At 40.3% G+C, this 19,946-nt stretch overlaps 1 long non-coding RNA gene across 1 annotated transcript; it reads right to left on the reverse strand.

Annotated features, from left to right (window-relative positions):
- Positions 1–17,940: 17,940 nt before the first annotated feature.
- LOC119894155 lies at positions 17,941–19,054 on the reverse strand. The gene is made up of 2 exons (XR_005442885.1): positions 18,967–19,054; positions 17,941–18,856 (listed from the first exon to the last, which is right to left on the reverse strand). It is a non-coding gene; the product is annotated as an uncharacterized LOC119894155 (long non-coding RNA).
- Positions 19,055–19,946: the final 892 nt, after the last annotated feature.

The following is a 19,946-nucleotide window of genomic DNA, read 5'->3' on the forward strand; positions in this document are numbered from 1 at the left end:
AAGGACAGGAGCAGACTAAAACGGACAGTCAGGACTGCAGAAAAAATAATCGGTGCCAACCTGCCCTCCATTCAGGACTTATACATTTCCAGAGCCAGGAAACGGGCAGGAAACATCACTGCAGATCCATCTCACCCCGGACACAACCTGTTCCAACTTCTCCCCTCTGGTAGGCGCTACAGAGCACTGTACGCCAAAAACAACAGACGTGGGAAACAGTTTCTTCCCACAAGCCATCACTCTGATGAACAGCTGATTTCTGACTCACAGTGTCAGGAACAATTCCTGTGCAATAACCCAGTAACTCTGCCTCTAATCAGTCACCTGTTTACTGGTTTCCACTTATTATTTATTTATTATTTATTTATTCACCATTCTCTATTTCAGTGCTGTTCATACGATGTCATATTGTATATACTGTATACCAATACACCTCCCTCAGGTCATAGGTCTGCAAATAAATAAAGATTATATTTATTTTTTCCAGCATCCTTTGCACTATGCTCCATCACACTGTGTCCATGTGTACCTGTATATCATATCCACCTTCAACATGTACATAATGAGAATAGTTTACTCTTGCATCCTTTGCACTCTGATCACTGCACTATTTGTCAATATGTCTGTACTGTTTTGTTCTTAGTGTGTATATTAGCGTTGTCTATACTGTAGTTTTGTCTGATTTTATTTTATTATTATTTTATTATTGTGTTATGGTATTTTTGTATGAGAAAGCACATCATGAGCAATGTACAATCCTGAGTCAAATTCCTCGTATGTGTACACATACCTGGCAATAAAGCTGATTCTGATGATAGGATATTAAGCCGCTTTTCCATTACCAGTACTAGCTAAACTCGCCTCTACTCGACTTGGTTTGGCCGTGCTCCGTTTCCCATTCCATTGTCATTTTCAATGCGACACACACACACACACACACACACCATAGAGGAGACAGTGGATGAGACAGTGGACAAGACAGGGATGAAGAAAGCATTAAGTGGAGCAGCTACCTATTGTACTTTTAAAAGTGAGTGGTCAACCAAATGGCCATTCATCACCATAGGCACCACCAGCTCCTATTACTGGTGCTCTCTTTGCAGACAGGAGAAGTCATGTGCCCATCAAGGGGTGACAGATGTGAACAGGCATATAAAAAGTAAAGGGCATCAGGCCAAAGAACAGTCACTTCAGTCAACAAGTGGTATTGCACACATTTCATGCTGCAGCTTCTGTTGGTGGCATGACAGCACAAGAGGCCAAGGTACATGGAACCCAAAAGACTGGTAGTAATGTTAGCTGAATTTTCTGAATATTGTAGGATAAAATAACAATAAAAATTAGAGGTGCAAGCAGCGTTGGGCGGGCCCACGTGTAGATCAAGGTCAAAGTCAAGGTGCATATGGATGTGTTCAGGGCGCGAATCTTAATATACATATCAAATTTGTTCCAGATGTCAGCATGTATACTGAAGTTAGAACAACTTGTTCTAACTGTGTCATGGCGAATCATGGATTTTTGACAGCACGCCACGGGCAAACTGGTTGACTGGTAATAACCGTTTGAATAACTTTTAAATGTCAGTGGGTTTACACTGCACAGCAAAAATTTGAAGTTGATCGGACTAAATCCCTAGGAGGAGGAGTTAAAGTACAAAGTGTGTAATTTGCCAAGACCATTAAATCCAAAATGACCGACTTCCTGTTGGGTTTAGGCAATGGCTCCAAGAGGCTTTTTTGTATGTCTGGACATGATACACATACCACAGAAATTGGGGGCAGCTCTGTAGGGGGGGCTAGTGAGACATTTTGCAACGCCCATGCGCGAAAAACCATAAAAGATTCCTTCAGTTTCAATAGGGAGCTCACAGAGTTTGCGCGCGATTGTAAAATCCCTTTTTAACCTTGCTAAAATGCTTATGATTTAGAGATTTAATTAACCTTTTCTGTTGCAGACAAGGTGAGCTGAGGTTAAGGTGGCTGTTGCAATGGTCCAACATAATTTCAGCCCGTTGTTGAAGGAGTGCTTCAAAGATTCCACCACTGCAAAAATTTCAAGTGTGAGCACCTAAACAACATGCATCATCAATGAAGCAGTGGCCCCACATTTTAGAAATTAATTGGTGATGAAGATGAGGGAAAATCCATTCACACTGATCACAGATGGGTCAAATGATACAGGTATTACTTTAACAGCTATTATATATAGTATTTGTTTTCCACATTCTCTCACACATGCCCATTTCTTTACAGAACTCACACTCATTTTCAGCCTGATGTGTAGCTTTGATTATGTAAAACATGTACCTTATCATTGCAGGACAAGAGAAGATGAACCGACTCATGGATATATGACAGTGACACTAGCAAAGTTGTCCATAGGTTTTTGGATATGTGCACCACTAGTGGCCGTAGCTGTGGCACAGCTGAAGTAATCTATCACAAAATGAATGAGGTCTTGCAGAAAACTGTGTAAGTCTGTCCATTGACAATGCACCCGTCAATACAGGAGCAAAAAATTCAATTGCATCAAGAATTCTGAATGAAAATGGAAACATTCACATCCACATCATCCACAACACAGCCAAACACGCTGGGCAGAGGTTTTTGGAAGTAAGTTTGATCATATGCATTTCATGATCTGTTTAATGCCAGGTAAATGGAATGTTATTAAATTATAATGTACTGCAGGTAACTGGATTTGATCCTAGGATCTGACTGTGGATATGGATACTGGTTCAGGGGAAGCACCAACCGTAAAGGATATCTGACAGGTTTGTGATTTAACCAGCACCAGTGTAGTACAAAGAAAATGCAGAAGATTTTCATTGAATTGATATTTTGGATTTTATATTTTCATCACAGAATTTTGTGACTTCCATGGTAGCAAATATATGGAAATGTACAGTATGTTTCTATTCGATGGTTGAGTCTGGAGAGCTGTTCAGCCTTCTCCACCTTGAACCTCCTACTCCAGAGAGAGAGGTCATACACCTTTCTTCTCCATGAAGAGGTAAAATGGGAAGGTTGGCCAATGTTTCTGCCAACAATGTGTTGGCCATTTTTTCATTAGCCAATATGTCTTTGTTCAAATGGTATTTCAAAATAGTTTCTGAAATACAACTTTCTAGATGACAAAGTTTGTTCGCAAGTTGTGCTCAAGGTTTCTAAAGCTAGTAGCACTACAGCCAACTGCCAGGTAATGCTCCCAAGTTTCACATGAACAAATACATATACTCCATCCACTCACTGATCACAGAGATACTGTTATGAGATGAAAGCGGTTCAGTTATATGAGTTTGCTGATGTTTTTATTGATTTGATGTGATATACTTAAAGAGGGGGATTAAAGTTAGCTATTGGGATAATTCTCAGTTGTTGATAAGCTCTGTAAAGAAACCCATGAAAGAAAAAGAGTTAATAAGATAATAAGTTAATAATATTTACGTATTATCTTATTAACTTACCTGTTCTTGAATGTTGGATTTACAACTCGGGCTATGCTCAATCGGCTTCTGGATGCAGGAGATATAACACCTCAACATGTGCAGAAGTTCCAACAGGCAGCACTGGCATTTCTGGTGAGGGCGGTGGAATATGCATTAGAGAAATTTGTTGATGTCCAGCAGAGGACAGAGTGTAACATTGAGGATGCCTTATACTTTGTCGACATGTAAGGGTTTCCTTATTTTTTATTCCTTATGTATTTCCTATATTACATTTTCTACACATTTTGAATGTTGAATAAACAATTTTGCCAAAGCGGTTTGCAGCTAAATCAAATCGTTATGACATCGACATAACAAGAATTAATGCAATCAAGGCAATTCAATAGCTCAGTGGTTAATGCCACTGACTTTGGTACAGGTGATTGTGGGTCCTCAAGTACAACGACCAAGATTGCCAAGGCTAAGTGTAAAAGTCCCCTCTGAAAGTCTGCACTACATACTATCCCTACTAAAGCCATAACCGAAACCAATGAGCTGATGTACGCCACAGCAACAGTGATCCTAGAGATGCTTGGCTATAAGATGAACACCACAAGCCACAAAGAGCATTACCCCCCCCCATGGAGGAGAAGGTTGGAGGTCAAGATCAAGGCAACACGAAGAGAGGTTAGTCAGCTCTCAGAGCTACAGAAAGGTGCAAGGAAGGGGCTACCTAAGAAATACAACAAGCTGTTGATACCTGAGGCTCTGGAGACTGCCAAACAAAGACTTACGGCTCTGGCTACCCGCCTAAAGAGATACAAGGGAGAAGCAGAAGCCAGGAGAATAAACCGGATGTTCTCCACCGAGCCATCCAAAGTGTACTCTCAGTGGCAGGGTAATAACACAAGATCAGATCCACCCAGGGCTGAGACTGAACAGTACTGAAAGAACATATGGGAGCAAGAGGCATCCCACAACACCAATGCTGATCTAAGAACAGATCACAGTAATCTCCCAGAACAAGAACCAGTAACCATTACAACGGTAGACATCCAAGAAAGAGTGGCAGGTATGAAGAGCTGGACAGCACCAGGCCCTGACATGAGCCACACCTACAGACTGAAGAAACAAACTGCACTCCATGAACGCCTGGCAGCACAAATGAACCAACTGCTGATGTATGGGACCCACCCAGAATGGTTAACCCAAGGACAGACAGTCCTGATCATGAAGGACCCCCAGAAGGGAACAATCCCATCCAAATACCAATAACCTGCCTCTGCACAACATGGAAGCTCCTGTCAGGCATCATAGCGGCTAAGATGAGTAGGCACATGGCTCAATACATGGACAGGGCCCAGAAAGGAATGGGTAGTAATACCAGGGGAGCCAAGCACCAGCTACTGGTTGATAGAGCAGTCTGTGCGCCGCCTGGATTGACTCCAAGAAAGCCTACGACTCAATGCCACATACATGGATACTGGAATGCTTGGAAATGTACAAGATCAACAGGACACTAATAGCCTTCATCAAAAACTCAATGGGGCTGTGGAAAACAAGTCTGGAAGCCAACTCAAAGCCAATTGCAGAAGTCACCATCAAGTGCGGCATATACCATCCAGGCACTCAGTACAAGATCAACAGAGGCTGGGGTCTATCACATCATGCAGGACCCCAGGTGCAGACCCTAAGACAGTACAGCACATAACAGCAGGGTGTAAGATGCAGGCAGGAAGTGTGTACATGGAACGCCATAACCAGGTAGCTGTCATAGTGTACAGGAACATCTGCCATGAGTATGGCCTGGAAGTCCCAAGGTCAAAATGGAAGACACCTCCTAAGGTAGTTGAGAATGACCTAAGCTAATGAGCTAAGATCCTGTGGGACTTCAAGATCCAGACTGACAAACTGGTGATGGCTAACCAACCACACATTATTTACACAAAATGTGTGGTTGGGGTCAGTTATAAAAATACAGATAAAACGTAAACTACAAACAGGAGTGAACCAGATTTAAACTGCCATGCAGCAAACGTTAAATGCTACAGTTGGCTGATTCACTTGCTGTCCCTCAGGTTGTAACACTTATTTACATTTATTTTTATCCTGAAGTTCTTTGAATTCTAGTATTAATAGATGGAATTTATCAAAATATTGCTCTCTTGCTCTCTGTATCTGAAACAGTTGAGTTCCATTGTGTTCTTTTAGGTTTGCTGAACTGCTTCCATACCAGGACCCACAAGAGCATGATCAGCTCAGCGAGGAGTTCCTCGAATATCAACTGATGGACATCCCCACGCCCCAAGACCCAGCCACTTTCAACATTGAGGGTTTTTGGGGGAATATGTCATCAGTGAAGAATAGGGTAAGAGATGTTTTAAACTCTTTACATTTACTTAATCAACTTAATGAATGCAAATAAAAAAAAATTAAGACAGTAATTAGGCCTCCGTGTTTAATGTTTTTTTGAAGGTGACTGGTTTGAGAAGATTTGGAAGGCTGTCTAAGATTGCCAGACTGGTTTTAATTCTTCCCCACTCAAATGCAGATGCAGAGAGGGTGTTCTCCATGGTGGGTTTGAACAAAACCAAAACTAGGAACAGTTTGGCCCTGGACGGAACACTCACGCCTTGAGCCACAGTGCTTTAAGTGGGAGCCCCTACCCCTTTCATCAAGGCACACACACACACACACACACCAGCTTGACATAAATGCTGAGGGAAAGTTCTGCATTCCTACTGTATGTGATGTAGGCCTATACGTGTACAGTATTTACATGGAGCACTGCTGTTCGGTGTTCTTGTTTGTGGCCAAATTTCTTTCTTTGAGAAAGATTTATTTTTGAAATATACACATAAAACAATGTATTTTATTTGGATGAATTTGTCAGTTCTTTATCATATTAACCAATTGATACCATTACTATTTGTGCTGGTCAATAATGAACAACAGACTTGAGAGAATTCGGTGGGACTGCTGCTGCAAATATTTGAGTGGCTCCTCCCCTAACAAATAATCTCACTCACAAAAAACTTGAGAGCCCTGCTGGTACTATGCAGTGGAAAAGGGGCTTTGCATTTAGGTATTGCAAAATGTGTATGTTACTCTGTTGATGCATAAACACACTGTCAGTCTTCAATGTCTTACAAGAAAGTTCTTATTACAGAAACTGGTACCAGGAAGCCAACTCTACATACAGTACAGCTTGAAAACAACCTTTCCACTTGCATAGTTAAACCCCTGCTGCCAGGAGAACAAGGTAATTTCTTAATCCAAATCTAGGGTCTAAGGATAGAGGTTGTTGTATGCTGTCCATAATGTGGGAGGTGTACAGTTCCTGGAGTGTCAGGTTGGCACCAGTTATCTTTTCTGCAAACTTAATTTTCCATTTCTGACTCAATAACTGCTCTGTAGAACTTTTTAGCCATGCTAGTTTCATGGCTCTATGGATTGCCATGAAGAATTAGTGAATAATCAGGGAATAATAGTCAATAGTGGAGATATATTGGTCAGGACCAAAGTGGTTGGTCAACCACTTTGGTCCTGACCAATATATCTCCACTATTGACTATTGGTTGGTCAACCACTTTGGTCCTGACCAATATATCTCCACTATTGACTATTATTCCCTGACTTTTCCTCTAGCGCCACTATGGAGTTAACATTTGTAATTTTAAGTGAATGAATGTCTAGAGAACATTTGGATACATTGCTCTGGAATTTTGTCTACACATTCATGTCCTCCATGATAAATTGTAATAACTTTGGTGACTTTTTAATTTGTCCACTTGGTTTATGAACAAATACCTTCAAAACTGACATTCCCAAAAGCCTCAGTTGTTCTTTGTGTTTAGTGCTAATAAGCAAATGTTACTATGCTAACACACTAACCTAAGATGGTGAAAATGGCAAGCATGGGCTCAAGTTAGCATACTGATGTTAGCATTTAGCTTTTTGGTCAATTGTCAAATGCTAAATTTTATAAAAAGTTAAGTCATGACAATACTATCCCATTTAAACAGGAAATACTCCCTATACGCCCTGTAATATACACTTTGCTGAAAGTACATAAATCTGTCATTAATCCCCCAGGTCATCCCATTGTGGTGCATACAGATTCCCTTTGGTCTCCATTATCAAAATTTGTTGATTTTTACATTAAGCCTTTTGTTCAGACCCTGCCAGCCTACATTAAGGATTCAACTGATTTCATAAACAAAATCTCAAGTCTTAATGATTTGCCAAATAATGTTCTTATTCTTACTCTCGACATCACAAGCCTTTATACTAACATACCATAATAAGGCGGTCTGGAGGCACTAAGTTATTATTTACAGGACCGGAAAAGTACACCCAACCCTCCTAAGCAACTTATCATTGATCTGGCAAATTTTGTCTTGAAATACAACTGATGATTTTTATTTGAAGGTGTCAGGCACAAGCATGGCCGCCATTTATGCACCTAATTATGCAAGCAAACTAATTAATTGGCTCTTAAGAAAACATGCTTTCGTTTAAAAAAAACAAAGAAATTAAAACCCGTTCTCACTGCCCGACTCATCACATATGGACGCATGGTCAAGACCCATCAGCGTGAGTTTGTAACGCACTGGGCATCTGTATAACATCATAGTTCACAGCAGTGGGGAAAGCCCTGTTTCATTGGTTTTTGATGTTAAGGTAGGTATATGATATTTAACACAAAAGACTGAGTAAGGAGGTGATTGGGTTGGATAGAGGGTCAGAACCCAGACTTTGAACCAGGAGACTGGTGTTCGTGTCCCGTGTGAAACAAAAGTAAACATTAAATATTTTTATTTAAGTTACGCAAGTGACTTAACTTATGTTTTAACTGCTATACGTAGTTATTTTAACCCAAACCATGATCTCTTCCTTACCATAACCAAGTAGTTTTGTTGCCAAAATCTAACCAAATTGCAAGGTTTCACAACTTAAATAAAGTGGCATTTCAAAATAGCGTTTTATTTTGAAAGTCTAGTTGGACGTTGCATATTTATTGTTGCTAAGCATGCTAACTTGACCGCGTGTCATGGGATAGCTGAGTGCAGTAGTGGAGAACTGAGGTATACCCAAGTACAGACACAGGCAGGGAATGCAGTTCAACAGAAGATTTATTAAAACAAACTAAACAGTTTTACGTGAAGGTACAGGCAAAAAGTCCAAACAAAGGTATTCAAACGCAAGAGTAAATCCAAGAAAACAGGGAAATCCAAAAACAGAGAACAAAGTAATAATCCAAAAGGTAAATCCAGGAAACACAGAACAAGACACAGCTGAACACTCAAGATAAGACAAAGGACGTCACAAAGACTGAACAGAACTGAAGGCTTAAGTACACAGGCAAACGAGCAGGGAGGGAAGCACAGCTGAAACACATCAGGTAATCACACAACAGGAAACAAAGCTAGACAAGGAAACATGAAAACTGAACACCAGAGGGGGCCAGGGTAGTTCAGGGGAAAGTCTCAGAGATCTGATCAACAGGCAGAGAAGGGCGAGGGAGTAAAATAGTTCGGGAGGTTGACCCGAGGTCGACCCAACCGGCCAGGCAGATCAGGGGGCAGAAGACAGAAACAAGAGACAAGACAGATACTAAGTAAACTTAAACATGCAAAAGAACAACAGACTAAACTTAGCTACCACACAACAGCAAAACACACAACCCTAAACATGACAAGATCAAATAAAGCTTACAGAACACAGAACCCAAAACCAAACTCATGAAAACAGACTAAACATGAACACAAACCACATTCCTAACACCGCGGATCCCTAAACGTCTAAAAATTACACAAAGGGTACCCAGGTTGTTAAAAGCAATGCCAGAGGGCCTTGACCAAGTCGGGAGTGAGAACGTGTTGGATATTCTCTGAAGCATGTTTTACTCAACACTTGGTCCACCCCTCTCCGATCCTTTTTGTAAAAACATTGGCACAAACTAACACTATAAAAACGCCTCATTTTACCCAACCCACACAGGCAAAACATTTCCCATTAACAGTGTCATCACTTGTGCATCCTGTTGGACCGTGACTTTAAATGACCCTTTTTAAACTATGTGTAGTCCTTGGTCCTGTGTACGTATTACAAGTAAAGGAATAAAGCTTACAGAGCTCTGGGTCGATCTTCCTTTCTCTGACAAACAACAAGCTGTATCAGTTCATGAAGTCTGACTGGCTATCTCTCCCTGACCCAGTGTTTTAGTATACATCGTCACGTCATAAAACAATAAAACAAAAGTGTAGGTCAGTCCATGATTGGCCCACGTCCTCTGACCCCAATGTCTGTCATCGGACTCCACGAATCACCATGCTGTTGCGGGGCGGATTACGCGCGTAGTTCCTGAAATTAGATATCTTGGAGAAGAGATGTTTTGTACCACATTCCAAACCATCCCTCACCCATTGTTCAAGTCTCCTTATCTGATCATGCAGAGACCCCCTGTTTCTGCACCTCTCCAAAAAACACACATCAGGTCTAGTTTAATAAATGATAAATCAACATATAAACTTCCACCTATAAATACATCAGAGATCAATATAAGATAAAAACACAATAATTTTGGTTACCCTGAGCAATACAAAAATCATACTATCATAATCTCTCAATCCACACGTGATCTAGATGATACGTTGTCCCTGTGGTCTTGCTTATGTTGGAAAACCCATAGACTGTATGGACGTAAGGTGACGTCTCCCATTGGTTTTTGAAGAGCCTTTTGTAGCTCATTTTCGGCAGAGCTGGCAGTTGCCATCTTGGCAGCGCATTTATTGTGATGGCTACTTGACATTTGACAGCTGATATAACAATGTCTGTCTGTCTTTGAAGGACAACACAAAAACATATTGTTGACTATTGTTATTGACCGTCATCTATATATTGAGGTGTTGCTCCCTTGTTCCATTTTCTCTCAAATACGTGACATAATAGTCACCACATTTAGCCACACCACATCTTTCATAGTTAACTTTATATTTTACATTACCTGCAACATTCATTCGTTTATTACTCATTTATTTTCCTTCCATAGTCACAGTGTGGATCAGATGTCCCACCATGGGCATGGACTACTGTGGAAAGGCCTTCTCCCCTTCTGTTTACTTACTTACATTTAGTTTTAAATATTGTGTTTTATGCACATTTTAAAAAAATAAAATTATTATATATATATATATATATATACACACTAATTTTGTCTTTACTACTGACTGAAAATGTTAGATTTCAGATTCTGTCTGTCAATTCCAAGGACAACATAATTATACAACACAAATAAATATCAACCTGAAATCTTGCTAAGGAAGATAAGTCTAGTATAAGTGGAAAAGTGAAAATGCTCCCAAAAATGTTTCATATGAAATAATTATGCATTATATTTCTGTGTGTACAGGAGTATTTTCACTTCTATCTTATACTTTACGATAAATAACGAGTCTTACACTCAGTACCAGAGCCTGAATAGTTTTTGAAGAGTTCCTTGTTTGCTGCTCTGTTTTAAGTCTAGTTTAAACACAGAAGAATGTGCACACATTGAAAACCAACCAGTGGGTAAGTGATAAAAAACCCAAGAATGACCTGCACAGAGTTACAATGAATCCAACTAGGTGGTATCATTAATTGTGACAATGCAAACTCCAGCTGATCGTATACACCTGCGGTAAATAGGTGCATCTATACAGTGTAAGCCTCCTAATACCTGTGGCCACAACCCCTTCTACAGGGCTAAGCTAACAACTCAAGTGAGTATGCAGTGTTTTGCTGACATTAGGGTGATACTTACTTAAAAAGGCATCTGTGTGAAGTTCAAAAGTAACTGCACTGCTTGTCTTTTAGCTGACGTGATGTTAACAAGAAACTTTCCACGGGCAATGTTAAATTTGGCTTTGTACTAAAATGGAGTGACTGTTCAGTTAGATAATAGACCGATACAATCATTTCATTTATTACACTTGGATTTGGATCAAACTCTCCACTGAAAAGGACTTTAAGAGGTGAATTTGTTATTCACCAGAACAGATGTTGTAGGCTACTTGCCGAGATTTGCATCCACCTTTTTGTCAGCATATGAGCTGCAATTCTTTGCAGGTATGCAGAACTTTGCACCTGTGGTGAAGACATGGAGCTGGGCTGTAACTAGGGGGATGCTCCTGAGTTGGGTAGTTAGATTAGTTAGGACAATAAATTAGGTGTGACAGCCGCTTCTGAGTTTGTTTGTTGGAGGTGGAGTAGATCTAGAGTAGGCTGGACTTTATGGACAACAGCTTGTGGACTATCAAACTGTAAAATCTGTAAAAATTAACACACATGCAATACATGTAGCCTATACCTGTATTGATAATTTTGTAAATATCCTCTTACATATACCTTTACTTTTTCCACTGTGTACACACACACACACACACACACACACACACACGCACACACAGAAACAGTTTACACTGTTAGAAAAGGAGTTTGCAGCAATGACTGATTTGCATTATGCAAAACGTAAATTTAAAAGTTTGATTGCATGGATCTTGGCATGTTCCATCAAAATATCTACCACTATCAATAATTGTAAATCTAAACCACGCAAATTAGGATATGCCAATAGTGGCTGTGGTGAGGAGTAGTTTCTTTCTGTGGATAACCGTTTATATAACTGTGTGTTAAATCTCTCCCTGCTCCAAAACAGCTGATTCAAACTATCAACTCAGTATGAATCCTGAAGCTGCTTCAATCAGCTGTGTTGAAGCACGGCGAGATTAAATCGCGCAGTACAGAGGGTTTGGAAACACTGTCGTAGTAATGCTACATAAACTTTAATTAAACTAAAATGAATTCATACAGCCAGCAAAGTCTTTGCACGCTGTTTAAGTATGAAAAAGCAACACCGAACGGTCTAAACGATTTTTTATGACTTTATTTTATCTTCTTTTGGACAAATAAATAACCTGAGCATCATAGTCAACAAAGACAAATGCAGACCTCTATGCCCTTGCTAAAAGATTCACAAAAAAATGTTTAATAAAGCCGAACACACAGTAGCTTCATTCAGTCTATGAGTAGTTTACGTTATCCAAAGGAAATAAAGCTAATCCTACTACTTCAGGAGCTAACGTTAGCCACCGTTGGCGTAGCCTTACGTTACCTCTGTAGAACAACAAATAACCTAACTTACACACGTGTAACATTCTGTAATTTGTGTGATTTAGATGTACAATATTGACAGCGGTAGCCATCAGAACTTCCTGAATTTTTATCTACTCTGGTTTTAAATTATGACAGAATTGTTCTTTGTGGCGATTTTAATATTCATGTTGATGACCCCAACAATGTTAATGCAACTAACTTTTTAAATATGGCCACTTCTTTTAACTTCAAACAACATGTCAAAGGGCAAACACATAACCACGTTCATACACTGGACTTGGTTTTTACCCTGGGTGTCAGCATTTCCTATGTGGAATTAATGGACATGACCATATCTGACCACAGATGTATTGTTTTTAGCTGTGATTCGCCTGTTACTCATGCCGCCTCACCAAGCTCCGTGAGTTCTCGCATCTTTAATGAACAAAGTGTTTCAAAGTTTTGCACATTCTTTCAGAGCCAAAGCCAACACCTGTCTGATTCCAACACCAACAATCTGGTCAATCACTTCAATCATATCTGCTTGTCGTCACTAAATATTACTGCTCCTCTAAAGGTTAGGCCTACATCTAAAGCTAGTAAGCAACCCTGGATAAATGACAGCATTCACAGTCTAAAAAGGGAATGCAGGAAAGCAGAGCGCAGATGGAAAAAATCCAGTCTCCAAGTCCATTACCTCAGTCTGAAGGATTTATCAATTAATACAATAACTTGGCTAAGGATGCGAGAACACACTATTTTTCTGAACTCATTACTACACATAAACACAATCCCAGGTTTCTGTTTAAGACTGTGGATCTGCTGGTAAACCCAACCCCTCCTTGTGCCTCAGCTGGAAGTAATGATGACTGAATTGTTTTTATCTTATTTTACCAATAAGGTGGTGTCAATCAGAGCCTCTATTACCCCCGCGGCCTCTTACTCAGAGGTTCCTCACCAGCAACAAGAGAGTTTTAACCAGTTTTATCCCATCGACTTATCTGAGCTTTTGAAAACAGTAACTCAAATGAGAGTGTCCTCCAGCCCACTTTATGTAATACATACAAAATTTTACTGAAAGTAATAGATTCTGTTGGGCCCCATTTGATCTCTGCTTTCAACAGCTCCCTATCTACTGGTTGTGTCCCTGATTATTTTAAAATGGCTTGCGTGAACCCACTTTTAAAAGAAACCTGGTTTAGATCCCTCCCTCCCACATAATTTTAGACCAATTTCAAAACTGCCTTTTATTGCAAAGATTCTAGAAAGAATTGTGTCCAAACAGCTGCTCACTGTACTGGAAAATAACAAAACATTTGAAAAGTTTCAGTCTGGTTTTAGGAAGTACCACAGCACTGAGACTTTTGACACCATTGATCACAACATCATGTTAGACAGACTGAGGCACTGGGTGGGGATCTCTGGTACTGCCCTAGAATGGTTTTCATCCTACCTGTCAAATAGGAAGTTTTGCGTGTCTGTAAACAACTATGTCTCCTCGTTCTGTCCAGTTAAATATGGTGTGCCTCAGGGGTCGGTCTTAGGACCCATTTTGTTTTCCTTGTATCTGCTTCCCCTTGGACATATTATCCATAAACATGGCATTTCTTTTCATATTTATGCTGATGATACACAAATATACTTGCCTGTCAGATCCACAGACGCTGGAATGCTGAGTTCACTTAACAACTGCCTTTGTGAAGTTAAAAAATGGATGTCAAATAATTTCCTCCAGCTGAACTCAGACAAAACAGAAAACCTGGTCATCGGGTCTGAGCAGATGGCAAATCAAATACTGCCATCTGCTGGTTCCCTAGTAAATCACATTAAGCCTGTGGCAAAGAACCTTGGTGTTTGGTTTGATAGTAATTTAAATTTCGAGCAGCACACCACAAAGCTTGTTCAATCATGTTTTTATCAACTTAGAAATATAGCAAAAATTCGATCTATGTTAACTTTTAAGGACGCCGAGACCATTTTACACGCCTTCATCTCATCACGCCTGGATTATTGCAACAGCCTTTTCACCTGTTTAACCCAAAAATCTATTGATCCACTCCAGACTGTCCAGAACTCAGCTGCCAGGCTTTAAACCAGAACAAAGAAATATGACCACATTACTCCTATTTTAGCTTCATTACACTGGCTCCCAGTATGTTTTAGAATTGACTTTAAAATTCTATTGATCACTTTTAAAGCTCTTCATGGCCTCTCGCCTTGTTATATTTCTGACCTTTTAGTCCCATACACCAGCACGCACCTTGAGATCCTCGGGCAGAGGTCTGTTGTCTGTTCCAGAGTCTCGACTGAAAACTAAAGGGGACAGAACGTTTGCTGTCAGGGCCCCGAGGCTCTGGAACAGCCTGCCTGGGGAAATCAGGTCGGCTGAGTATGTGAACTCTTAAGTCCCTCCTTAAAACATACTTTTATTGGAGAGCCTTTCCCGATCTTATTTGACTTCCCTTTTATTTTATTTTACTAATTTTATATTTATCTGTATTTTAGTCTTTTCAATGTTTTCATGCTTTTATCTTGTATTGATTTTTGTATCATTGTCTCTTGGGTATTATTGTCTTTACACTTGTTAAAGCACTTCGTAACTTGTTTTTGAAAAGTGCTCTACAAATAAGGATTATTATTATTATTTTGACGATGAACATATACCAAAAGCAATGCATTCAGACTTTACTCAATGTTTTGGCAAATGCTAACCAGTCACCTACTGGACCAAGAATGCATCACGATACGTCCGGTGGGGTTTATTTATGGTTATTTCCTGTCCTGACAGTGGAGGTGGCCTGACAATGGAAGTCTGCAATTGGACCCCTCTCAAGATATGTGGCAGGCCATCAAAAACATCACAGGCTGCAAAAGCAGGAGCATGTGAGGCCACATTACCTGATGAACTAAACTACTCCACCTCCAGAGGAGTGGCCATTGTCAGTGAATATGAGTAAGTCACCTGGGCCTGAAAACATCCCTGGCCGTGTACCAAAAACCTGTGCCAATCAGCTAGTTGATTTTATTACTGACATTTTCAACATCTCACTGTCTCAGGAGAGGGTTCCCACCTGCTTCAAGACAACCACCATCGTTCCTGTACCTAAAAAGTCTACAGTGTCAGAAGTGCTTTGAGAATCTGGTTCTTCAGCACATAAAGAACATCCCCCCAGCCAGCCTGGACCCTCACCAGTTTGGTTTCAGAACCAACAGATCCACAGAGGATGCCATCTCCACTACCCTCCACTCAGCCCTCACACACCTTGAGGAAAACGACACATACATCAGAATTCTGTTTGTAATTTCAGCTCAGCATTCAACACAATCTCCCCATGAAACTGATCAGCAAACTCAGGAGTCTGTGTTTAAATACAACACTCTGCAACTGGATATTGGACCTCCTCACAAACAAACCCAGTCAGTTCTGAATCGTGGACTCACCTCCTCCACTGTAGTGCTCAACACCGGAGCCCCCCAGGGCTGTGTGCTCAACCCCTCCTGTTCACACTGTACACCCACGACTGCATCCCACGACATGGAGAGAACTCTGTTGTGTAGTTTGCGGATGACAACACCATCATCGGCCGGATTTCAAACAACGATGAGACTTAATATTAGGAGGAAATTGATAATCTTGTAGAGTGGTGCTTAGAGAACACCCTACTCCTCAACGTCAGCAAAACTAAGGAGCTGATCATTGATTTTAGGAAGAAGTTTCAGGTTCCTGGTGTGGTGTATAACATATGTGCATTTGACCATTACAGTTTAAAATAACACTCTAGCAGCTGGATAGAGGCTCAGTGAACTCTTAAGGGGGAGTAATGATTGATGGGTGTGTAAAGAGTGAACCCTCCTATGGAATTTGACCTCTGACCCAGTGTTAGGGGGAGTAGAGATTAGTGTGTATGAAGGGACTGAACCCTTCTATGGTGTCTAACAGATGTTTACACTTATCCTACAGCACTGTGCCCTTATATGGTATTTAGCAGATACCTAAACATGTCCTATATAAGCTGTGTTTGATGTATAGAGAGAGTGGTTATCGGGCTGGGTCACTCGCCAAGCTGCTGCAGAGCTTGTAATTGATGCTGAATTCCTTGATGTAATAAACTTTTATGATCAAGAACAGTGTCAAGCGGATTTCTTCTCAACACATCATCGCAGCATTATTGTTCGGACACCACACTGGGAATCAGCATCACAGAGAAGCTAACATGGTCATCTCAAATCTCTCTGGCCGCACTCAGTTCATCCAAGTCAGACATTTCAAATCAGAGCTATCCCCTGTCACTACCAGTGTTCCCCAGGGCTCTGTCCTGGGGCCGCTTCTGTTCATCATCTATCTGCTTCCCCTTGGCCATATCTTTCGTAAATTTAACATCCATTTCCACTGCTATGCGGATGACACCCAGCTCTACCTGTCCACCAAACCCACCTCCCTCTCTGATTGCCTAATGGAAATCAAATGTGCTCTTTTAAAAACTTTCACATCATGCAACATTCATTGTGAGCATTAACTATACAAAATGAAATTTTGGGGCATAAAAGTACATTTTTAATTTCAAAGTGACCATGAATTTAATAAATCAACTGCATGAGGAAAATTTATATTTTTAGACATTGGGGATAAATATAGTAAGAAAACATTGTAAAACTACAGTATGTGTTGAAGAAACAAAAGGGAAATGATGTATAGTATAAATAGAGGTCAGTGAAACATTACAAGTGATGTTTCTATTTATTATGATCCTTTAAAGTTATTTTTTCCTCCTTTTTTATCAATTTGAAATTAAATCTCTTGTCTGGAGACAATGGATTTTGTGGGTACTGGGCTGTCAAAAAAAAAAAATCATACAATTTCTCATTTTTAAAACAAGTGTATGAAAATAAACTAAATCTGTGCAGAAGACCCCCAGATGATTAACCCTGGTTGTTTTAACTGTTATTAATTTTCAATGGAATGCTAGCTAGCTAATCAGCTTATGGATTCTTTAAAGAGGTGTAACCTCAGCCACCATAGAAAGTGGTTCTGCATCATCAGCCAGTGTACCAAAAACAGGAGTTTCAGATTTGCAAATCAGCCCAATATTAGCAGAGAGTTAGTTAGGTGACAAGCCTAATATATATTGCTGGCTAGCTAGCTAACGTTAGCTTACTAGTAGAGATAAGCAGATGATAACAAGGCTCCAAAGCTTGTTACACTTCCATATATTTTGTCAAATAAAGAATATAACGTGGCTGATGACATCTGAAGCTTCAAACGTCACTGGTGAAGCACTTCATTCCGTTGGACAGTTTTAAAAAGTTTAGCAAAACTCTGCGATCATCATATTAGCTGGATAATAAGAATGAATAATAGACACATATGGCGAAGTATGTTAGAAACACGTAATCATCAGGACATTTCCTCCTGATACCAATTCAAATGTAATAAAAGTCATTGGCTGGTTGAAGCAGGAACTAGTCTATAAATTGTGTTTGCAGTAGACAGTACAATCATTTTACAGTTCACCTTAGTTTTCTTTTCAAATAAGTTTGTCTAACATGGAGGTTTGTTTCCAACCAGATTGTCTGACTGCTTGTGTTTCCTAACCCATCTGACTTATATTTAGTGATGTCACCGTGTTCTTTAGATCAATATTAACATGATAAAAATCCCAGTTATTACTGATAGGAATGGTGGAAAACTACAAAATGATTAAACCAGAATTATCTTTTCCTATCTACAAATCATGCTGAGGGTGTCCATAAAATGTATATTGAGTCAAAAAGATGACACATAAAGGCACACAGGTCTCCTCTGGTAATACAGATCCTAAATCTGAAACTAAAATTCAAACCCTTGCTGGGTCATTGTGATTATGTTGCTGTGAGATGAGGAAGCCTCAGTAGCTGTAGGTCGATTATGTTTCTTGGGCTTCCCTGCTGGTCTAACATAGGGTGTCCTGAAAAAAATCACTCACCTACACACATCATTAGCATTTAGAGAGGCTGGGATCATCTTGGGATCCACATACAGACACACATACACTTTAAATCCATCAGATGTCTTATGACTCAGTCACACACAAAAGTAGAAACAGGGGGAAAAAAACAGCACAAACTTCAGATTAAAATTCTATTTCTGTTGGATGACGGAGTATCTGTCACTGATCAGTTTCATGCTCAGTGTGACAGGAGGAGGCCAGACCAGGACTGGTTATTGTATTCCTCAGTAGTTCATCCCCTCCTTCTTTATGTATTCTAAATTAGCCTCTCCTCTTTACTCCCTCTCCTTAAAATGGAAATGCAGAGCTGCAACAAGAGAGAAAAAAACATTCTGTATATAATGTAAGAAAAGTGTCCTGTTGTGTCCTGATATTTTGTGTCTACAAAACATGTAAGATGTATTTCATAAATATTACTTTTCATTTTGCAGTACTCTTAACCTCACTCCCCAGTCCTTGTTCCCTCATCCATTTCTTCCTTCCCTGTGTCTCTCAGCTCTGGATTTATAATGGATGTGTCAGGTTTGCTGGGTGCGCAAAGCAGGTGAGAGCCCAAATGCATGACACAGAGCACTGAGACTGGTTTTGGGGCGGCTGTGGCTCAGGAGGTAGAGCGGGTTGCCCGTTAATCGGAAGGTCGGCGGTTCGATCCCTGGCTCCCCTGGTTGCGTGTCGAAGTGTCCTTGGGCAAGATACTGAACCCCGATTTGCCCGATTTGCCCCTGGCGGCTATTCCACCAGTGTATGAATGAGTGTGAATGTTAGTTTCTGTTTGAGCACTTAGGCTCAGTGTATGAATGTGTGTGACTGGTGAATGCAGATGTAGTGTAAAAGCGCTTTGAGTGGTCGAAAGAAAGGCTAAAGGCGCTATACAAGTAGAGACTGAGTTCCAGGGCTTATAAATCCAAAGCAAGACGAAGAGGCATGAACAAAACTCACAGGTACAGGAAACTGGAACATCCAAAAACCAGAACAGGTAATACAGCAACTTGTAGAACATACAGCAAACGACTGTGCATACATGCGACAATGACCAGACAAAGACTGAGGGGAAACAAGCAACGATATATACACATGGTTAACTAGCTGGGAGGAGGTACACAGGTGAGGGACATGAGGCTAACGAGACACAGGTAGGCAGAGAGAGAGCAGGGGAAACAGAGAGACTGGCATGCAGGCAGATACTGAGGGGGGAACAGATATATCACAAGTACTCAACATGGACCATATCAAAGTGAGTAGTAACAAACCAGAATAATAATAACAAACTAACCAGATACAAGCAGACAGATAATGAATAAACTAACACCAACAAGGAACACTGACTGAGGCAAAGATTAAACAGAACTCAGAGCAGACATGGCAAAACAACACTGAAGCACACAGACCAGGAGCAA

The sequence above is a fragment of the Micropterus salmoides genome, unplaced genomic scaffold (assembly GCF_014851395.1).
Source record: "Micropterus salmoides isolate LMB-PRFRI ecotype aquatic unplaced genomic scaffold, ASM1485139v1 Ms_hic_scaffold_8, whole genome shotgun sequence".
Taxonomy (NCBI): Eukaryota; Metazoa; Chordata; class Actinopteri; order Centrarchiformes; family Centrarchidae; genus Micropterus; species Micropterus salmoides.